The 20,599-nt window shown below is 55.2% G+C and overlaps 1 protein-coding gene across 1 annotated transcript in view; it reads right to left on the bottom strand.

The window, feature by feature from the left end:
- Positions 1-20,599, bottom strand: part of KLHL29 (kelch like family member 29) — a 266,413-nt gene that overhangs the window by 180,045 nt on the left and 65,769 nt on the right. The window contains exon 2 of the mRNA XM_059660438.1: positions 8,662-8,769. The gene's annotated coding sequence lies outside the window, so the exon portion shown is untranslated. The remainder of the gene's footprint in view (positions 1-8,661; positions 8,770-20,599) is intronic.

Below are 20,599 nucleotides of genomic sequence, written 5' to 3' on the forward strand. Positions count from 1 at the left end.
ACAAAAACTCTGAGACCAAAAGCGGGGCGGGCATGCTTCCAGGTCCCAGAGCCCCCAGTGTCTCTGGTGGTCACGCCTCCACCATCTGGGTTTAGGTGGCTCGGAGCAGACGTGCCTGCTCGCTGAATGGACTCAGGGGTGGAGGCAGGGTGGGCACACCCACACCTTCCTTGAAGGCCATGTGGTCCTGAAGGGAGTACGAATTAAGGCCACCACTCAGCTGGGGTCCTAGCCCCCTAGAATAATAACAGCACACCCTTGTCCAGAGCCCTGTCTCACGCACTGTCCTAGGTGCCGCATTCTGTTCACTCATTTCATCCTCACAACCCCGGCATGAGGAGATAGTGTTATAATCCCATTTTGCAGATGAAGAAACCGAGGCACGGGAGGCTCGATCTAGAAGCTGCACAGCTGGTCGGGAGCAGAGAAGGGGGTGGGTAGGAACCCAGGGAGTCTGGTTTCACCATCTGTGCCCTGACCGCGCTACTCTGCCGCTTACTATGCTTCCCACATGAATAAATAAATGAGTAAGTGAATGAATGCTGTGAGGCCCCTTTGAGTATGGGACCAGCTTTCTAAATGTGGCTTCAATGGGAAGTTGGCCATATTGAAACCCTGGGTTGTCCGGCAGGGCCCAGGGCGGCCTATCTTTCTCCTGGACCGTGGATGGAACCTAGAACAGCGGAAAGGAGCACGCTGGCCGGGTGCCTGGCGTCCCCATGGACATGGCCTTCCAGGACCCAGTCTGTGCATTGCCCTCCCTGCCCTGCAGTGGGCAGCTGTAAGCCCGTCTGACAGGGACGGCTGGTCCTTGAGCAAACAGGTGAGACAGATTAAATGAGATGCTTCGGAGTAAAGCACACGTGCCAGTGCCCATCCCATAAACATTCGTGAGCCTTCTTTGTGCCGAGCTTTGGGGAGTGACCACCCTCAGGGGACCCCCAGCTGTCCCCCCAGGCAGGCTAGAGAACAGCCCGGAGCCAGGCGAGGGGCTGAGGGACCAGGAGCACAGCTAGCGGCCATGGGAGTTGACTTTTTCTATTGCCAGTTCCCATTCAGGGTTTAGTATGTGCTCAGCTCTGCACAGAGCTCTCCCGCCCCAACAGAGCTCCCAGTGGTCAGGGATGAGCCCACGGGATAAAGGACCTCGCAGAGCCCCAAAACAATCAGGTGGGTGCTGGGGAGAGAAACAGGGTCAGGAGATGGGAGGAGAGAAAATCCCCATGGGTGGGTGGCCTGGGAGCAGTTTGCCAGGAGATGGGTGGGGGCGGGAGAGGCTCTTCCCGGAGATTAGGGATTAGCAGGGCAAGTGCCCGGAGGGGCAATGCCCACAGCAGGGTCAGTCAGGGGCACAGGGATCTGCCTGGATGGGAGCAGAGGCCGTGCGTGTGTGCATGTGTGTGTACGCTGGGGGAGGGGGTCACAGGAGGTGAGTCTGGCTAGCGGGTGGGGGTCAGGTGTATTTGACCCGATACATGAAGTTGGTAGCTCAGCTCAGCGCGCACCTGCGCAAGAAGACAAGGCACTCCAGGTGCCTTTTCGAGAGCCCTGAGCCGGTGCCGAATCAGTCATCGCACTGCTTGTTCTGGGACCGAGAGGCAGGATGCCTCCTCTGGCGCCAATGAGGGCGGGGCTCTCGGGGCAGCCTCGTGCCATCGTGAGCCCGGATCTGAGCGGGACGCTGGACAGACCGTCTCTGGTCCTGATGTTCAGCTCCCCTTCGCACCCAGTCTGTGTACCTGGAGAGGGGGCCAGGCTAACTGTTACCTCCTGCGCCGTTACTAGGTTACTTCGTGAGAGCAGAAATGTGCTTTTAATGATTTTTTTTGTTGTTGTCGCTACCTTAGGAACCAGATGCTTTTATCCAAATGAGTTGCTACAAATCGAAAGGAGGGCCCGTGAGGGTTGCTAAGCTGCAACTGTCTCACACAGGCGGGCTCCAGCGCTCCAGCGCCCTGAGTGAGGCTACGTCTCCCCCTTCCTGTTAGCATCCTGCTCACTTCCAGGTGAGAGTACAAATACGGATTGGCAGCTGTCATGAATGCGCCTCCGATGGCCTGGGTGAGAGGACTCAGCCTGCGATGGTCATTCTGCTCCCTGTGCAGCCTGGCACGGGCGAGGGGCAGCCTGCGTCTGGCTGACTGACGCATGGTCTTTAGGCCTCTGGGTCATGAGGTGAGGAAGGAGGGACAACCACCCAGTTGTCATTCTTTCGATTTTCTTCCTGGCTGGGGTTGGGATGGCATTGAGGCCCAGAGGATGGTCACTCCATGCTGGGCTGGACACACAGTAGGTGCTCAACTAATGTTTGTGGAAGACAGGCAGGCGCATGACTGACACTTGCTCAGGGCTCTTTAGGCTTCCATACGAGGACTGGGAGTTGGCGCGCAGGCAGAAGGCCCCCCTGGCTTAGGAACCAGGAGACAAGGACTCTAGTTCCCAGTCTGGTTTGACCGGCTGTGTGACCTTGGGAAAGACAGTGACCCTCTCTGGGCCCTAGCTTGCTGCTTGGTATAATAAACGGCAATAACAATCCTTCTGGCACCCCCTCTGGACCAGCCCAGGGAATGATGGCAAACCAAAAGCACTAGGTCACAGGAGGAGGTGAAATAAGTCCTATGACCTTGGCCTTGGACGTTCTAACACATCAGGGGTGGGGCAGTGCCTGCCCTGAGCATGAGGCTGCCACAGAGTCTCTGAGCTCTCTTGTCTTGTTATACCTCCCAGGCTTTTGCATGAGCGGTTCCCTGCACACACACACACACACACACACACACACACACACACACACACTCCTAGGCTCCCATTTCCAGCGCAGAAGCCTGTGGTTTTGAGCAAACGAAGCTGCTGAGACTCTCATTCCCTCACATGTGAGCTGAGTCAGGGATTTTGTCTCCTATGGCCCTGCCGTGTCCCCAGTGCCTGGAACGATGCCTGACATACAGTAGCTGCTCAGGAAAATTTGTGGAGTGAATGCGCTGCTCTCCATAGCACTTCGGATAAATTCCCATTGTTATGTTGACCAAATCCTGTCAGAATGCATTTACTTGCTGGTCTCCCCACTGGACCGCTAGCTCCCTGGGCACAGGGCTTTTTGCTGGGCCCCAGACCTAGAACAATACGCAATGTGGTTGAAGAAAGGAAGGAAGGAGTGGTGATAGGTGTTCCTCCTACATGCAGCCCCATGGCTCCTGGCATCTGGCATGTACGGCAGAGAGAGAGAATTTATGATCAGAAGACAAAAGCTTAAACATTCGTTTGAGTGACCTGGGACTATGCGAGACCATCAGAAAGGGACAGATGCACATCTTCACACGGTCACTGGACAAATGCGTGCCCAGTGCCTTCCCCGACCTGGAAGGGCCAAGGCAGGACTCTCCTAGCCTGTTCGGGACTTTTGTGCTAATTAGAAGGGGCACCCTCCCTCTGAGCTCCCACAGTGTACAGCCAGGCTTGCAGAGTGCAGGCTGGGTGTGTGTCCCCCCCCCCCCCCCCGCCCCAACCCCCCCACGCCTCCCCAGCCAGGTGCCCTCCTGTAGACACAGACTCACAACTGTTCCCGCAGCCCTGGCCGCGGGGGCAGGTGCAAGGTGTGGAAGGAGACCGGTCACTTGGAAAATCAAATCTGGCCACACAAATAAGCCCTGAGGTCTGCAGACAAGCTATTTCTAGCCCAGGTGCCAAGTGCAGTTTTGCAGCTACAGTGAGCGCTGTGAGCACCCCACCCAGCCCCTTAGCACAGGGGAACTGCCCTGTGTTGCTGCTCCCGAACGCCCCTGCTACAGAAACGGGGGAAGATCCCCCCTCTCCCAATCTCCTGCCTTCCCTGATCATCTCAGCATGCTGTTCGGGGCAGGGCTGAGTCTCCCGGACCGAGGAAGGCCCAGCCACTGTCCTGGGCAGAACGACGCCACCCCGGTCAGTCCTCCCTTCACCCCAGTCCCATCCATGTCAGCGCACAGATGCTATGAGCTGACCAAGCCTCACTCCTGGGCCTGGGAGTGCTCTTGGCAGAACTGGGTGCAACCCCCCACTGCACGGTTACCAGAACAGGGAGGCACCCCTGCGCTGTGGGCAGGGCTGGGGTCTCCAACCCTCTGTCCTCCGAGGCCTCACAGAGGCAGGGGCTGTGCCCAGGGCCTGGCCAGGGAAAAGCAGGAAGCTTTCCATCCTGTTTGTTCTCACCTCACTGCTTTCCAGAGAGGAAAGCCGGGGACTTAAAAAGATACACATAGGACAACGCGAAGGAGAAGCAGGCCCTGGCGGGGGCGGCTGCCTCCAGTCACCACGTGCACACAGTCCCGTCTGTTAGCCACAGGTGGAGCGCAGCTGGGCCTCCAGGTGTGGCAGCGCCGCTGACCTCGGCCTCCTCTGGAATTGCCTGGGGAGCTTCACAAAAACACGCATGTCTGGGTCCCGTCCCGAGACCGATCTGCAGGGAGCCTGGGAACCAGGACTTGGGCCATTTCCCTAGGTGATTTCAATGCGCAGCCAGGACCGAGAGCACTGCTCAGGCCAGGGAGGGGCAAGCGAGAACCTGATCCGTCCCCACGGTTCGATCCGAGGCGCTGACAGTGGCTCCGAGATGAATGTGTCTCTGCTGGAATCAGACACAGCTCTCCCCAGGGGCCCAGCGAAGGGTCCCAGCGCCGCGATAAACGACGAACTGCCACGGAATCCTAACCGTGGACACACCTTGTGATCTACGGGATAACAAGGTCTTCCCACCGCCCGCAGGGTTCGTGGAAAAGCATTCTGGGGTGGGGTGAGGTGAACGGGCTGGCAGGGTGACGAACCCCAGGTCCCCAGCTTTCGGATGGCTTGATCCGAAATAGCTACACAACATCTAGGAATTTTGTTTCATAGAATCTCCTTACCTCCCACCTCAATTCCTCCCGTCTTAGCATCCAGGAATGTGCTAACGCCTTTGAGTCCAGAGTGGTGCTTAAGCCTGTAAAATACACCGATGCCCACCCTAACGAGAGCAAATAAATGAGAAGGTCTTGGGGAAGGGCCCAAGCATCTTATTTTTTAAAGCTCTCCCGGCGACTCCAGGAGGGTGAGCACTGCTGGCCCAGGTGGCACCGTCCTCCCTCTGAAATCGTCCACCTTCCCCTGGGGCTAGGACTTCTCCATCTGGAGCTACGGAGGCCGAGGCTCAGAGGGCTGGATGGGCTAATCCAGAGCGAGTGTGGACACGGGATGAGAGCCCAGAGGCCTGCCTCCCAGTCACAGGTCCCCCCACTGCACTGCCTGTGCCCTCACTGTCCTGTGATCTCTGAACCGAGTAAGGCCATCTGACCTCATGCACCAATAACAGCATGTCCTCAAGCTCATGGAAGGATGACGAGGAGTCTAAAGCAAAGGCGATCCAGACTCACAGCCCAGGGGGAGGGTGTGGGGGAGAGTGTGCTGAAGACAGTGATGGAGGAGCAATGAGCTGGCCTCGTGCTGCCCAGGCTGAGTTTGAGATGCAACGCGGGCTGGTAACTGAGCCTCAGGACACAGCTGAAGACGTGTAGGGACCCCAGGAACGCGGTGCCACCGAGAACCCTGCCCCGGGGACGGCGGTGCAGAGGGACGAGAGGGGGCGCCGAGAGGCAGCGAGGCAAACCTGTGGCAAAACCACCTGCAGTTACAGGCAGAGGCGGGTGAGGGGCAGAGGAAGGAGTGACGCAGCCCACCCGAGCCAAGGGCAGGGGCTCGGTTTCTCTGTCCCACCAGCAAGGCTGCCCACTGGCCGATCCTGAGGTGGGTGGAGGCGGGGACGACAGCGGGGCGCTCCTCAGCACAAATGGGGGTCTGTGCTCGCCCTCATCCCCTCCAGAGCCCAGGTCAACGCCATTCTTGGCTCAGCCTCTCGTTCTGTCTGCACAAACCAGGTCCTCAGCTCCATGTGCTCTCAGCGCCACCCCAGCCCGGGCCACACACGGCATGCGGGGTCCGATGCCACATCTGTTCGCCAGTTCAGGCCCCACACCCTTGGTTACGGGGTGACATTCATCAGACCACGGACTATGGAGAGCAGTTCCCCCACCCCCCGTGTTTGCATTCTGGAGCGAGACACACAGAGCCCAGGGATCTGGCCCAGTTTCCACAGGAAGGGGATCACTCCTTTTACTGGCTCCCGGGGCCATGGTGGCCCGTGGCACCTCCCTCTCATTGGGAACCAGCGGGAGTCCTGCCCATGAGGGAACAGCGCAGCCCAGCACCGCCAGGGGCCCCCGGGAGCAGTGGCGGCTGGGCGGACAGCGAGGCATTTACTGGAAGCCCCGGCAGGTGCAGGCGGGAGTGGAGGAGGGGTGAACACGGAGATGAATCAGACGGATGCGTCCTGCAGGCACGAGCCAGGTGGTGGGCAGACCGACAGGAGTTCAAGTGGGGACACGGGTCTGGGGGATGCACAGATGTGAAGCCCTACGAGGTGTATCCTGTCAGGTATGCCCGTGCCTCCCCATCCTAACATACATGCACCTCAAAGGCTGGGAGGAACAAGAGCCGTGTGCCACCTGCTTCAGTGCGGAGTACAGACGACCCAAACCCATCGCCCCGTCCTCTCCACCCCCTTCACCCTGCGCCACTCTCACAGTGCCTACAGCTCAAAGGCATGTCCTCGGGAAGCTGGCTTCTGTGCAGACATCTCCTAGCTCTATTCCAGACACTAACTCTGCCCCCCTCCTCCCCCCTCCCACCCCCCCCAAGGAGCTGGGAATGCCACGGTCACCAAATACATGTGTGGCTGTCTAGTTTTCCGTCTCTCCTCCAACCAGGTAGCAACCAGAACAGCTGTCCAGCTGCTCAGTGGTGCCCTCAGGCATGTGCCCACAGCTCACAGCTCTTGAGGTCAGAAACCCATCTGCCCCCGCTGGCTGCCCCCACTGGGGCAGCAGGCTGGATCGCACAGTCGACGTTTCTTTCATTCCCACAGCTGATCCAGGCCCAGCATGGAGCCTCCTCCTGCTTCTGGCTGACAACCACGGCTGCCCACACCCCAGGGCTCCCCTGGCTGCATTTTCTCCTCTCTGTGCAAGGGCTCTGGGAATGGAGGGCTAGCTATACCCCACGTCTCTGAGTCCAAAGAGAGCTCTCTGGACAGATAAGAACTTGGCCTTGGCAGGTGCCTTGCTGGTCTGCTGCTCTGGCCCTGCTGCAGAAGGAAGCTGGATACAGGCCATCGGCTGGCCCAGGCAGAGGCCACGAGCTCCTGGTCGGGGCACCAGGATGGGCACTGCAGAGAACGCAGCAGCCCCGAGGCCACTACGGCCTGTGCTTGCCCAGCACCAGGCCCTGTGTGTTCCGCAGAGGTGGCTTTGGCCCATGGATTTCTAAAGGCTCAAGTGCCACCAGGCATACTAGCCTGGGCCAGCTCAGGCTCAACTGTCCTGAGTCCCCGTGCCCAGACCCCCACCCTCCCACCACTTTCATTCCAGGCCCAGCCCCCTGACTATCTGGCAAAGGTATAGGGTGAGTGTGGCAACTTCAGCTCCAGGCTCCCTGGCTTCTATTGGCACAGCCTGGAGCGTCTGTGTGTGTGTGTGAAAGAAACCCTGCCGACTCTTTTCCATCCAATTTCTGCCCTCACAGGTCGTCCATGTCCCCCCCAAAGCTCCTGGTCTTCATAACCTAGGTTTGCGAATCCTGCATCAAAATTTTAGGCCAGACTTTATAAATTTAAGCCAAGGAAATAATCACATGACTATGCAAAGATATATACACAGAAAAAGTTTGTTGTGGTATTTAAGAGTGAGCTATTCAAAACAAACTAAATGTCCATCATCAGGGCACTAGTTAAGTAAATAATGCAGATTTTACATATATATTCCTTAAAAATGCTATAGATTTACATTTGCTAACATAAAAAAGGTACCTGTCACATATTGTAAGGTCAAAATAACACGTCCTCGAGCGCAATCCCATTTGTGTGTGTGCATGTATGTCTGTGTGTGCATACATGCGTGCACATGTTATATATATGTGCATACGAAAAAAGCCCGGAAAGAGACACTAAGATAGTTATTTCTCAGGATTATAATAATTCATGTAATTTTCGGTACCACCTTTAAAATATTTCTATCATGAACACGTATTTAATAATGCTATTTTTGCCCTGGCCAGGAGGGCTCCATTGGTGAGAGCATTGTCCTGACACACACACCAAGGTTGGGGGTTTGATCCCTGTTCAGGGCACACACAAGACACAACCAATGAACGCATAAATAAATGGAACAACAAATCGATGATTCTCTCTCCATCTCCCCCTTCCTCTCTCTCTCAAATAAAAAAAATAAAATGCTATTTTAATCACGAGAAAAGTTAAATTACAAAAGAAGAATTACAGTTTTGAGGAGCTCAAAGGTCACCTAGCTACTGGTCACTCCCAGATCCAACCTCCTGGGAACCCCAAGGCCCAGGAAAGTGACAAAGAGCTACAACAATGCTGGAAGTTGATTCTGGGAGGATCGAGGCGCACTGGCTTAGCTAGGCTCTGAGCACCTGTTACTCCTGCATCTCCAGTAAAAGAGTCACCCACAAGAGGGCGAGGGAACCAGCTACATCCTCCTCACTTCCCCCATAACGTCAGTGTTAGCGAGCAGAGCTGGCTGAGCCCAGGTCTGATGCCTTTCTTATTTCTCAGCTCAGGCGAGCTGAGCAGAGACCTACCTTGCACCGTCCGTCTCTGGCGAGCTCGGGATTCGTCCCCAGGATGCAAAACCCTCGACGGCCACCAACACTTAGTGCAGCGTGAGCATCACCAGGAGGCCAGACAGTCTGGAAACAAGGGAAAAAGCGGGGTTGGGTGAGTAAAAGGCATCGTCTTTTGCTGAAAGTTCTCTTAGGAACTGCAGTATGTTGGCTGGTCCCACCCTAAGTGGAAGCTTGTTGCTGCCTTGGATTTCCGAGTGTGGACAATCTCACACAGGGCGGGCCAAGATAAGGGAGGTCAAGTGGGAAGCACAGAACCTCCAGGGACAGGCACTGCTATCCCTCCCTGAGGTAGGTGGAGGCGGGAAGACAGCGGGGCACTTCTCAGCACAAATGGGGATCTGAACACACAAACCCCTAGCCCCCCAGGTGAGCCATGAACCTGGAATAAGGGGGACAATAATGGCATTGCCTCCCATCTAATCCAGACCAAGAAGCTCCAGAGACGGGAAAGAATAAGAAATGGAAGTCTTAATTCTAAAGCTGAAACAACAGGACCCGAACTCTAGAATCGCAAAAACAAATCATTCGGTTTTGTTGTTGTTGCTGTTTTTTAGACAATGGGCAAGAAGACCTTGAGGAGGCAAAGGATGACTTCCTGGGAGAGAATTTTTTAATCAAAGACAGAGATGTCATACCTGGAAGACAGAGGCTATGTATCGCGGAGGGGCCGGGCTCGTTCTAGCTCCCCGTTTCACGTGTCCTTTGTGTGGGAGCCATCTGGGCGACGGGAATGGCACCCTCCCCCGCAGAAGCGCACGACTGTCATTGCCCGGGAATCAATATATTTTTCTAAACCGAATATATCATTATCAATTGATTTTCCTTTTTCCTCTTAGCACTCCAGAGCCCCGGACGGCAGGGGAAAGCGCTGATGGGATAGGAAGGATTTGGACAGGTAAATAAGTTATCGTAAACTAATTCTGTGGTAGGGCGAGCCTCTCTCCCTCCGCGCCAGGGGCCTCGCTCCGAGCCTCTCAACCAGCGCTTTTTCAGCGGCCACTGGCAGAGACACACGCCGGCCATATCAAATAGCCATTTTAAAGCTGAAGGTGGCAAAAATGCTATTTTTCCCAAGGATAGAGTGTTCCCTTTCCGATGAAGAAATAACCTCTGGGGGGAAGCAAAGCAAGCCAAGGTCGCCATTTAGATTTGACACAGAGCCAGCCTCCTGAGTGCGTTTCCTCTACCCGGCGTCTAGGAAGCACCCGGGAAAATCTATGCTTTTGGCCACAAGGTATCGACAGCACCGGCGACGATAAAGATGATCGATGTGTTTCTGGGAAGGATCGTTGGCAGATACGTGTTGGTGAAGAGAAAGGTCCGGGAGACGGTGGTCAGGCCGTTTTTAGATCTTTGAGGATCTCATTCATTCATGTGTCCATCCATTCATTCCACAGATGTTTACTGAGCGCCTGCCATGCGTCAGGCTGAAGGCTGTAGTCTAGGCCAGGGATGGCGAACCTAGGACACGCGTGTCAGAGGTGACACGCGAACTCATTTTTTGGGTTGATTTTTCTTTGTTAAATGGCATTTAAATATATAAAATAAATATCAAAAATATAAGTCTTTGTTTTACTATGGTAGCAAAGATCAAAAAATTTCTATATGTGACACGGCACCAGAGTTAAGTTAGGGTTTTTCAAAATGCTGGCACGCCGAGCTCAAAAGGTTCGCCATCACTGGTCTAGGCACTGAGAATACACGAGTGACCAAAACAGATAAAAAAAAAAAAATCCCTGCCTCATGGAGCTCATCTTCTAGAAGGAGTTGGAAACGTACAATAAACAAAAGGCTTAAGGGGGTACACGTTGTGTTTCATATTAGAAGGTGGTCAGTGCTAGTTATTAGAGAGGAAATAAAGCAGAGTGTGAAGAGTTGGGGGGATAGTGGTGCAGTGTGTGGGGGGGTCAGGGTAAGTCTCATGGGAATATGACATCTGAGCGCACAGGCAGGCGATAGGGAGTGGGTGTGCGGGCGCCTGGGGGACAGCTTTCGGGGCACAGGGAAGAGCCAGGAAGATTCCAGAGGAGATTGGGGCAGAGAGGTGAGCGTCTGGCTCACGCGAGCGTGCAGGCCCTGGAAAGGCTGTTAGCCGATTAAGTGGCCGGACGAGCCTGGCCACCGATTTAGAGGGCACTCTCGTGCTCTTGAGACAGAACACTGCGAGGCCAGCGCCAGGTTAACGTGCTCCCTCCTCTTTCACCCAGCGGCTCAGCTCTCCAGGTTGTGCGGACGGAGCGCGGAGGGAAGCAAGCCACCAGGCTGTCTAACTTGTTCTGAGGACAATGGCCTCCTCCTTCCTCCTCTGTGGTCCCAGAGGCCGCTTCCAGAGGAGATAACTGAAATGAGATTCTGAACCAAAATAAACCTCATGCAAAGCCGAGTTTATTGGGACTTTTCCCTAATGTCTTATGAAAAGATCCTAACAAGAGCTGACGCGTTAGATATTGCAGGCTGTGCTGGGCATCGTCTGTGTCCCCCTCCAGGTGTGCCTTCCTCCCACGCCGGCCTCAGGAGGCTCACCTGACCTGCTCGGAGGGCATCACTCGAGCTCTGAGACCCGGCACAGTTTCTGGTTGGGTTCAGCCAGTGCAGGCACCAGCAGGAGGTTGGGGATGGGGTCTGATTAGTCCCCCCACTGCCCTTCCTCCCTGCCGTGCCTTCAGGGGCTGGCCGTGTCCCTGAACTGAAGGTCGTGGCTCCGATTGGTATGGGAGTGCTCCCCATAGCTCCCTCCGGGTTCCAGTACCAGCTCCTCCCCCTGCCCTTTCAGGCCTAGACCCATAATGCCCCCCACACATAGTCCTTTCACTTAACTCTCTTCAAATCACACCTTTGAATGTATCTTTTCCTGGCTAGACCCTAACGGAAACATTCTCAGAGATGCTTAAAAGCAGGACTTGGGAAACAGATTGATCTGAATGAGAATGCCAACACTGCCCCTTGCTTTTGTGACAAGGGGAAGTTATTTAATTCCTATGAACCTTCTTTCTCCACTCTTCTTTTGTTAATCCTCACTTGACGATATTTTCCCATTGATTTTTAGAGTGGAAGGGAGGGGGAGAGACAGAGGGAAACATCGATGTGAGAGAGACACATTGATTGGTTGCTTCCCGCAGGAGCCCCAACCAGGGCTAGGGATCGAACCTGCAACCCAGTTACGTGCCCTGGACAGGAATTGAATCCAGGGCCCTTCAGTCCTTGGGCCGACACTCTATCCGCTGAGCCAAACCTGCTAGGGTCCCCATTCTTAAAACTAGAGACACTGGTACATGACCCTCTCCTGCTCAGCATCAACATCGCAGGATCACTATTACCCACTCTGAGACCCACTCATGACATCGCTGCCCACCCCAGCCAGAAGCTCCTCTGTTGGGAGGTCTCTACGTGTTCTCAGCTCACATGGCATTCGTTTATGTCTCAGTGATTTTATTTCCTCTTCTTGCACTTCTTCTGTCTACCCAACCTCTCCTCCTTGCTGTCCAGTCCCAGGCGCCCTGAGAACAGACACGATCTTAGTATTGGAGTCTCTGCTCCTCAGCGCCCTCACATGCTGGTGTATAACAGACCCTCCTTCATTGTCCTTCCTTATCCCAGGCCTGGCAGCTACATCCATGCACCTAAACACGTTCTACGCTGAGCAAGTGATTTGCAGGTGAATGACTAGAAACCGATTGCTTGTAATAATTTTGTTCCCAAGCGCACACTGTAAAAGCTCACGTTTTCAAAGATCCCGGCCTGGGGAAAGCAATCTCGGGAATGAAGCCAGGGGATCCCAGGAGACAGGTAAGGCTCCCATTTCCAGGTGAGGGGTAGGCGCGACCTCAGGGCTTGGCTTTTGACATCTCTGGTCAAACCGACCCTTTCTCGTCTTACTAATTTTATCATCAAAGGACAGCTTCCTTAAGCCAATACAATTAAAAAAGCCAAAGGATGAGGGACTCTTTAATTTCATTTAAAAATTTCAGTAGGTAATCCGTCAATGCCTGTGAAATGGGTCTTAGGTTATGCACCCTCTCAAGGAACCTAAGAGGTGCTGATTGAGTCTGGCAAGGCAGAAAGGCCAATGGGAAAGCAAGGCCCGCCAATGGGCCATTTGGGTTCAGTAACTGCCTAAATGCTAGGAATCCTTCAAAATTAAACTCAAAGCGATTGTTGAGACCCATCGTAAGTCTAGGTCTGTAAGTAAAGATGGTTCCTGACATGAACCAAATTGAAAGCCAAGAGCATGATCAACAAGGGCCCCAGGATTTTTTACTTCTTTACCCAACGGACCAATTTTTGGGACAGAAACCGCCTTAAGATAGGAGAAACCAACTGGGGATTCTCCCGTTTGACACGGGATCACAGGGCAGCCCTGCCTGGGTCTTGACCGCGCTGCCCAATTATGGCTCCAGCACAGAGTCGCTCACCACCCCTCCACCAGCTGGGAAATGAGGGTTCTTTCTTCCTTGGAAGAAAAAAAAAAAGCGAAGGTACTGGAGGCTGAAATTGTAGCGAGGAAACCAGCTCCCACACCCTCCTGTCGGCCCCGGTGCCGGACACTATGGCACTGGCACGCCTGGCACCAGGCGTGGGGGTCTGCTCTGAACACACCCTCCCTCAATGGCTGCTCTCATTCACACACTGTCTTTTAAGAAGAGAGGGGAAAGGCCATCCATTAATAACATCCACCATGAGTCCGCCCAAGGCTGCAGGCATCCGGCCAACCCCAAATAAACGCTCTCAGAAGGTTTATCCATCAGGTTCGTGGCGCTTCATGGGCCACGGGGTCTGGGAAGCACTGCTTTTAAAAGGGGAGAGGGAAGAGGCAGAGAGCCCACCCGGCGCAATGCGGCACTTCTCCTTTCCATGAAGGAGCCAGGACTCACAGAATGGGGGGGGGGGGCACACCTGCCCACCCACCTCCCTCAGCAGCAAGGCCCCCATGCCTCTCCATGACGGTCAACTCAGTGTTCCTCAACCTGTTGTCATTACCGGCCACTTCCCCCTCCCCCCCTCCCCCCCCTGCCCCCAAGAGAAAAATTCAATTCAATTCCGCTTCTTTTTCTAATGAAAGAAATTCAATTCTAAGGAGTAAGGCTTTGCCAGGCAGGGCCATGCGCCGTTTGTAACATCTAAGGGTGCTGCCCCGGCCCCGCTCCAGGATCAGTTACACCCCCTCCATGGAGGCTTCATGCACGAACCGACTGTCTCCAAATCTGCTGCTGCGGGTCCTAATCTAAGGGCACAGCACTGCCCCGCCCTGTCCCCAAAGCCCCATCCCCCTGCTCCCTCCAGCTCCTGCCACGCACAGCACCGTCAGAACAGCCCACAGAGACCCGCTCTAACCTCCACCAGTGCTGCCGGGCCTCGGCCTCGCCTCCTCTCACCTGGACCCCAGCCACAGCCCTCCGAGCGGCCCCTCGGCAGCCAGAGGGGCTCTGCTCAATCCCAGAAAGGGTGACGGCACCTCCTGCCCCCCACCTCCCATGGCTGGGGTCCCAGAGAACGCAGGCGATCCAGACTCTTCCCAGTGTCCCCTGCTGCCGGGCTCCTTTCCCTCAGACCCCCCCACTCCCCACCCCTACCCCCACACCGCTCCTGGGACCTCCTCCCATCTGCCTCCACTCCTTTTCCTCCTTTCCGGAAGTTCTTCTGGACTCTCTGGAGTAGACCCGCTTGAGGAGAACATCGAGATAAGGGAACGGGTATCCCCCAAGGGCTTCCTGATGGCCCACCTCCGGGTCCCTCTCATCTGGTTTGGTCAGGATGAGGGGCAGATAAGGGAGATGCAGCCTGACTGGGACCTCAGTTATGCCAAGACTCTGCCAGAAACCAGGCCGAACATTCCAGAACAAAGAAGTTGCAAGTTAAGCTCCCCTGCTCTACATCAACTGGGACTCATGGGACTCAGCCCACCACTCAGGGCCAGCAGGTGCCTCTCCCCCCGACGCCCCCAGTTAATGCAGATTTGCTTGTCACTGAAACCAGACGGGGGTGACCCTTTCACTTTCTGAAGACGATATTGAAGATGAGGTGAGGGGCGGGGGTGCCAGTGGCCCTCACCGCCAGGCCCACAGTGGCGTTTAAGATGACAGCAGCGCGAGCAGCAGCTGGCACGTAGTAGATGCTCAGTAAAGCTCTGTGGAAGGAAGGAAAACGCCTACAAGACTCAGCTCATTCTCAACAATTTTGCTTCGAACATCTGGAAGGTCACAGCACAGTGTCATGATTGGAATACCAATCACTTAAAAAAAAATCAGACATTGCTTCCAGATTTCGCTCTTATGAAGAGGCCTGCACCCTCCCTTCAAATTGCAATAATTCCTTCCCAGATGTTGCTTCTCCTTCAGATCCATACATTTAAGCTTTTCATGATGAGGCCTCACATTGCTGGTGCTGTGGGCTCTTTGGAGTGTTTCTGCATCTCCTCTCCCTCATTAGAGCACCGTGCGGACCCGGGAGAGGCCGGGAAGAGGCCAGGCAGGCGGGCGCTGACATCCCAAATTTACAGTCAGGGGGGCCAACAGCCCACGCTGCCAAGCTGGATTGTGGTGGGTGGGGTTTCCTCTCCTTCCTCTTCTCCAGCACCTTCCAGGTCACTGTGTGGGGTGGGGCATCTCCGAGGCTCCACACCCACCAGGTTGGCCAGAGTGACCTCGCCCACTTCAAACTCTGACTCACGTGTGGACAGTCTCCTGCCTTGGTTCTCCCTGACACTATGGGGGCCAGGTTAGTCTCTCTCTCCTCTCTCTCTCTCTCTCTCTCTCTCTCTCTCTCTCTCTCTCTCTCTCTCTCTCTCTCTCCTTCTCTCTCCCCCCTCTCCCTCCCTCCCTCCCTTCCAAAATTTATTTTGTATTGATTTCAGGGAGGAAGGGAGAGAGAGAGAGAGATAGAAACATAAATAATGAGAGAGAATCATTGATCGGCTGCCTCCTGCATGTCCCCCACTTGGGATTGAGATGCAACCCAGGCAAAGTGCCCTGACCGGGAATTGAACCGTGACCTCCCGGTTTATAGATTGACACTCAACCACCGAGCCACACGGGCGGGGCAGGCTAGACTACTTCAACAAGACTTGTCTAGAGTCTTGGGGAGTCAAACACCACAGGGGCCAGGAGGTGGGTGAGAGCAGTGGGAAGAGGGAGCGATCTGCAGTAGATAAGCTGCCCCCCACCCCATGGCCGTTCTCCAGGAGGGCCCATCCCAGCTCCAGGGGGTGGCCCCCATCTTGGCAAGAGCCTGCCTCAAGGCTGGACCCCACAAGCAGAGCCCGAGGGAGCAGGACTGCCTCCTTTCCCACCTCCCTGTCCCTTTCCTGGTGACCGACCCTGGGGCTCAGGGTGACGGACCCTCGCTTCTGCATGGGAGGCTTTGACCTGTACCCCAAACACTCAAGTAGCCACATCAAAAAACATCCCGAGCCTTCTTTCTGGGCCACCACTGAGCACATCAGGGGGTGGGAGACAGTGGTGGGGACAGGAGAGGCAGCCACCAAACCAGTTCACTGGGTCCAGCATCTGCTCACTGCAGGCTTAGAACGAGCCAGGCTGGTCACCCTCAGGCTGCTCGTGCCCAGGGTCCCTCAGCATCCCCTGTCCCCTTGGGCCTTGGCTCTTGACAGCTTCAGAGAGAAGTGATGGGCTAGGGGACCTCACAGAGTAGCACGAGGTGGGCTTTTAGGCTCAGTGGGTTTTGGTCCCGTCATGAAGTACAGGGAGGTCTGAGAACCCCTTCTCTGCAGCCTGAATCCCACAGCCTCGCGCATGGCCTGCACGCCATGGCGACAGCCTCATTCTGGATTGTATCCTAGTCCCTGCACACCCGGCTCAGGGCTGGCTCGGGCCGTGCAGTCGTCATGAGCATGGAGGACGTCCAATCCCAGAGAACAGAGTCTAAATCACCCGGTGACTTCCGCCACTCCACTCCCACGCCTGCCTCAACCTCCTCGTCTGTGCAATGGGGATGATATTACTAAATATCTATGTCATTCCAAGAGTTGAATGAGAGTAGAAAGGCTCTCAGCACATCTAGCAGGTGGCTCTAACCTTTACTGCTGCCATGCCTGCCGACTGAGCACAGGTGTCCCTAACTTCCTGCAGCGCCCTCCGGAGGACTGGGAGTCACACTAGGGGTGCCTTCTCTCCTACCATCCCCTCTGCCGGAGAAGTGAGCACGAAGTGGACACCTGGACAAGGGGGACTCTTCCATGGGAGTCGGTTGAGCCAGTGGGAGGACTGTATGGACAGCAGTCCTAGGGCGATAGGACACTGGCCAGCAACCCCCCTGCTCCCTCCCGCTATCTCCCCACATTTCCTCTAAGAGGACGTTTCGGCCTTGACCATCCTTCCTCCCCCGCTCCCCTCCTCCCCACAATTGGTAAACCGGACTCCAGGCCCGAGGACACCTACTGTGACGGTTTCCATGCCCCCATCCCACTCCTCTTAGCCCAAGCCTCTAAGGCCAGTGGCTGAAAACCCCTTCTGGCCCCCAAGAGACTGAGAAATGTTGCTTCCTCACCCATGAAAGCTGTTTTATTTGAATAGATCGGAGGCTGTTTCCATACTCTCAGAGGAAAAAAAAAATTGTGAAAGAAAAGCTCTTGGAGATGACAGTACTTTCTACCCAGAGATGATGAGTTAGCCATTTAAAAATAAACCACAGACAGGCATGCTTCCCCGTACCCAGGCAGAAAGCAGCCATTCCCAGGAATTTCTGTACATTCTCTGTTTTTCTTGGCCAATATAGAAACAGCCTAGGAACTGAAAATAGAGTTCCAAGCTAATTCAGTTTTCCTGATCGCTACCAGCGTGTGCAGGCAAGTGGCTCGATCGCACCGTGGCTTCCCGTCCCTTCCGAGAAAAGCACAGAGCCACGGCTCGCCACGCTCACCACACTTGTGCAAACTACCCCAGCCACCCAGGAGGCGGGCCAGAGCCCAGAGCAGTCAATCCGAATGCACCAAACCACTGAGCCGCAGCCTGGCCTGGCCTGGTGTCCAGATAACAGGCAGGAAACCAAAGGCAAAAGAAGGTGAGTGACAAGCTCAAGGTCGGAGAGAGGGCAGCCAGGCCGACGAGGCTGGCTTCCTGGCCCCCGGCCACTGTGCTTTCTCTCGCCCAGTCATTCCTCTACAGCTGAACTGCAACGGAGATTCCAGGAAAGTCCCCTCTGAAGGTTAAACAAGTTATCACAAGCCCGCCTGCCTTCCTTCCCGTAGGAAGTCCCCGTCTTCTCTCCCCTCTCCGGCGAGCAGTAAATCAAATATTCCTTGCTGCATTACTTCTCCAGCTCAATGTTTCTAAATCCAAAGACGTCTATAAATAATACATACTCATTTATATGTACATTGAAGAGATAAAGAAAAAAAAAGCCATAGCAAAGGTACCTGTAGATTCTTCGAATACGAATGGCCTCCTAAAACCCAGCGGAAGCAGGAGGCTAGTGGACCCGGGTAACCAACCCCACAACCAAATTTCCCTCCACGGCCGACCGGCCCATGTCCGGGAGGGACACACGCCCAGGAGGGGACGCCTTCACTCAGAACCGGCCCCATTCGCGGCTTCTCCCCCGCGGTCACATGGAGCCGTCTGCTTCTTCTTCTGAATGTGGGACTGAGTATTTCTCCTCTTCAGTTTTAGAGGAAACATTGAGCAGCGAAGTAGCAAATAAAAATACTACATTATCGTCTGGAATTCTTATAAAATTATCGTTGGCTCGCACGCAGTTAAGGGTGGATAAAAAGCAGCACATAGATGCCTCTGAAAGGCTTAGTTACAGCTTAGTACACGTGACACACTTCTCGCTCCATGGAGAGCATGGAGAAGTGGGTGTGTTCTCTCTGTCGCCAGCCGGCATGGCAAAGACGGCGGCGTGGAGAGCACATTTCCCTTAGAGCACAACCCGCCCACGTTGCCATCACTGCAGACGGAAATGGTGCAAAGAACCCATCAGCACTCACGTTAGTCTTTGAAAGGAGCGGGTTTCTGTGTTTTTTCCTTTTTTAAAGTATATTTTTTATTGATTTGAGAGAGAGGAAAGGAGAGGGAGAGAGAGCTAAAAATATCAACGATGAGAGAGAATCATCATTGATCGGCTGCCTCCTGCACGCCCCCTACTGGGGATGGAGCCTGCAATCCGGGCATGTGCCCTGTGGGAATCTAACTGTGACCTCCTGGTTCATAGGTCGATGCTCAACCACTGAGCCACACCGGCTGGACTTTGTACTTTTCCTTTCCCCAAAGGGTGCACCCTCGGCATTATCTAGCTACCCCGTCTGCCACTCCTCGGGCATCTCTGGTCTTCACTCTAAATTAGGATGTGACTGGAGCAGCATCAGCTCTCAGGTGGGTTTCAGGGCAGCCGGGAGCTGGCAGAGCTGGCATCTGCCCATCACACACTCACAGGCAGATAGCGCACAGAGCAGGGCAGAGCGGACTGACTGGACGCCTTGGACCATCAATGTGGAGTCACCGTCAGCCTTGACAGTCATGTGAAGTGCTATGTCCAGACTGAGGTATGGGGTGTAATAGGAACGCCCTCAGGAGGGGCCCGGACACTTGGATAAGGTCTCCATCAGGACGCTGATATGAGTGGCTGTAAGAACTCAAAGCTCTGACCACCCAACACTCAAGTGCGGCTGTACCCCAGGTCACGCTCGGAGCCCTGCCAGGCTCCACGCCCTTGCACGCCTGCCGCCACTGCCGCCACCCGCCTCTCCGTCAGCAGATGCCACCAGGGACGGGGACTCTGTGCTAGAGGCTCGCTCTGCTGGCTTCTATCGCGTCAGCTTCCTCTCTGTGTGTAACTGCCTGTGACTCTGCTGGCTTATTGGGGAGGCCCCCCCTAGTGAACCTGGCGTTGTGGAAAGACACAAACAGGTGTGAGTGCCTCTCTGGGGGATGCTCGCTGCTCAGGACTCACAGGACGGCCCCTGGCTGCAGAGGGTGGGCGCTCAGTTAAGGATGCAGCCAGGGAGGGAGCGCTCCCTGCTGGAGGGGCTCCACGCCAGGGCTCAATCTGAGTCCCGGAAGATGAGAATGATCAATATGGACACATCCAGAGGGGCAAGCGTCTTAGTTTGGCTTTGCCCCCAAAGTGGATCCAAAACATGGATTTGGAGGCAAATATTTCTTTTACTGGGGGTGGGGAGGTGGGGGTTGAGAGGGGGCTGATCCAAGGAAGCACTGAGGGAAGAGGGATCGGAGACAGGACAGGAGGAAAGCCAATCAAGGGCGTATTCATGAGAAGGATACCAGTTGGGTCCCTGCTGGGGACCCTGCAGTGAGAGAGGAAGCTGGTGTTTATTCATCACCTCTGCCGCTCCTTCCAGGATGGGCGCCTTTGGGATAGCAATCCCCCCATACCTCCAGCCTGCCCCATGGTGGGGCCAGACACCCTCCCACAGAGAGGGGCAGGACTCGGAACCGCCAGCAGGGGGTGCCAGGCTGGGGAAGGGGCTGGACCCCGGCAGCCTCTGTGAGGGCAGGTGAGCAAGGGCTCCCTCAGCACCTGTCCTGGTGCCTCCATTGGTCACTGGGACGCCGCCCTCTGAGCGGGAAGGAGGCACACACCGCCTGCCGCCTGCCGGCGACCTTGCGCTTGCTCATCCCCACAGCACACGCCGTGTCCAATGTGTCGGTAATGGGATCATCTGCTATCTGTCGGCCGCGCGGCAACCAGGTATGAAAAATAACAGCGAGGAGCAAATGAAGCGATCCGCCGGCAAGCGCCTGTTTAGGCGAGGAAGGGCTGCTGTTGACAAATCTATTAAAATTATATATAAATTATCTAAGAGCACATAGCTACCTGTTCGGAAGGAGGACATTTTTCATGGGCATGTTAAATACAACGTGATTAAATCGTCTTGTCTCCCTTCAACGGGGTAATAATAATTAAGAGGAGAGGTGGG

This window comes from Myotis daubentonii, chromosome 12 (genome assembly GCF_963259705.1).
Source record: "Myotis daubentonii chromosome 12, mMyoDau2.1, whole genome shotgun sequence".
NCBI classification, from domain to species: domain Eukaryota; kingdom Metazoa; phylum Chordata; class Mammalia; order Chiroptera; family Vespertilionidae; genus Myotis; species Myotis daubentonii.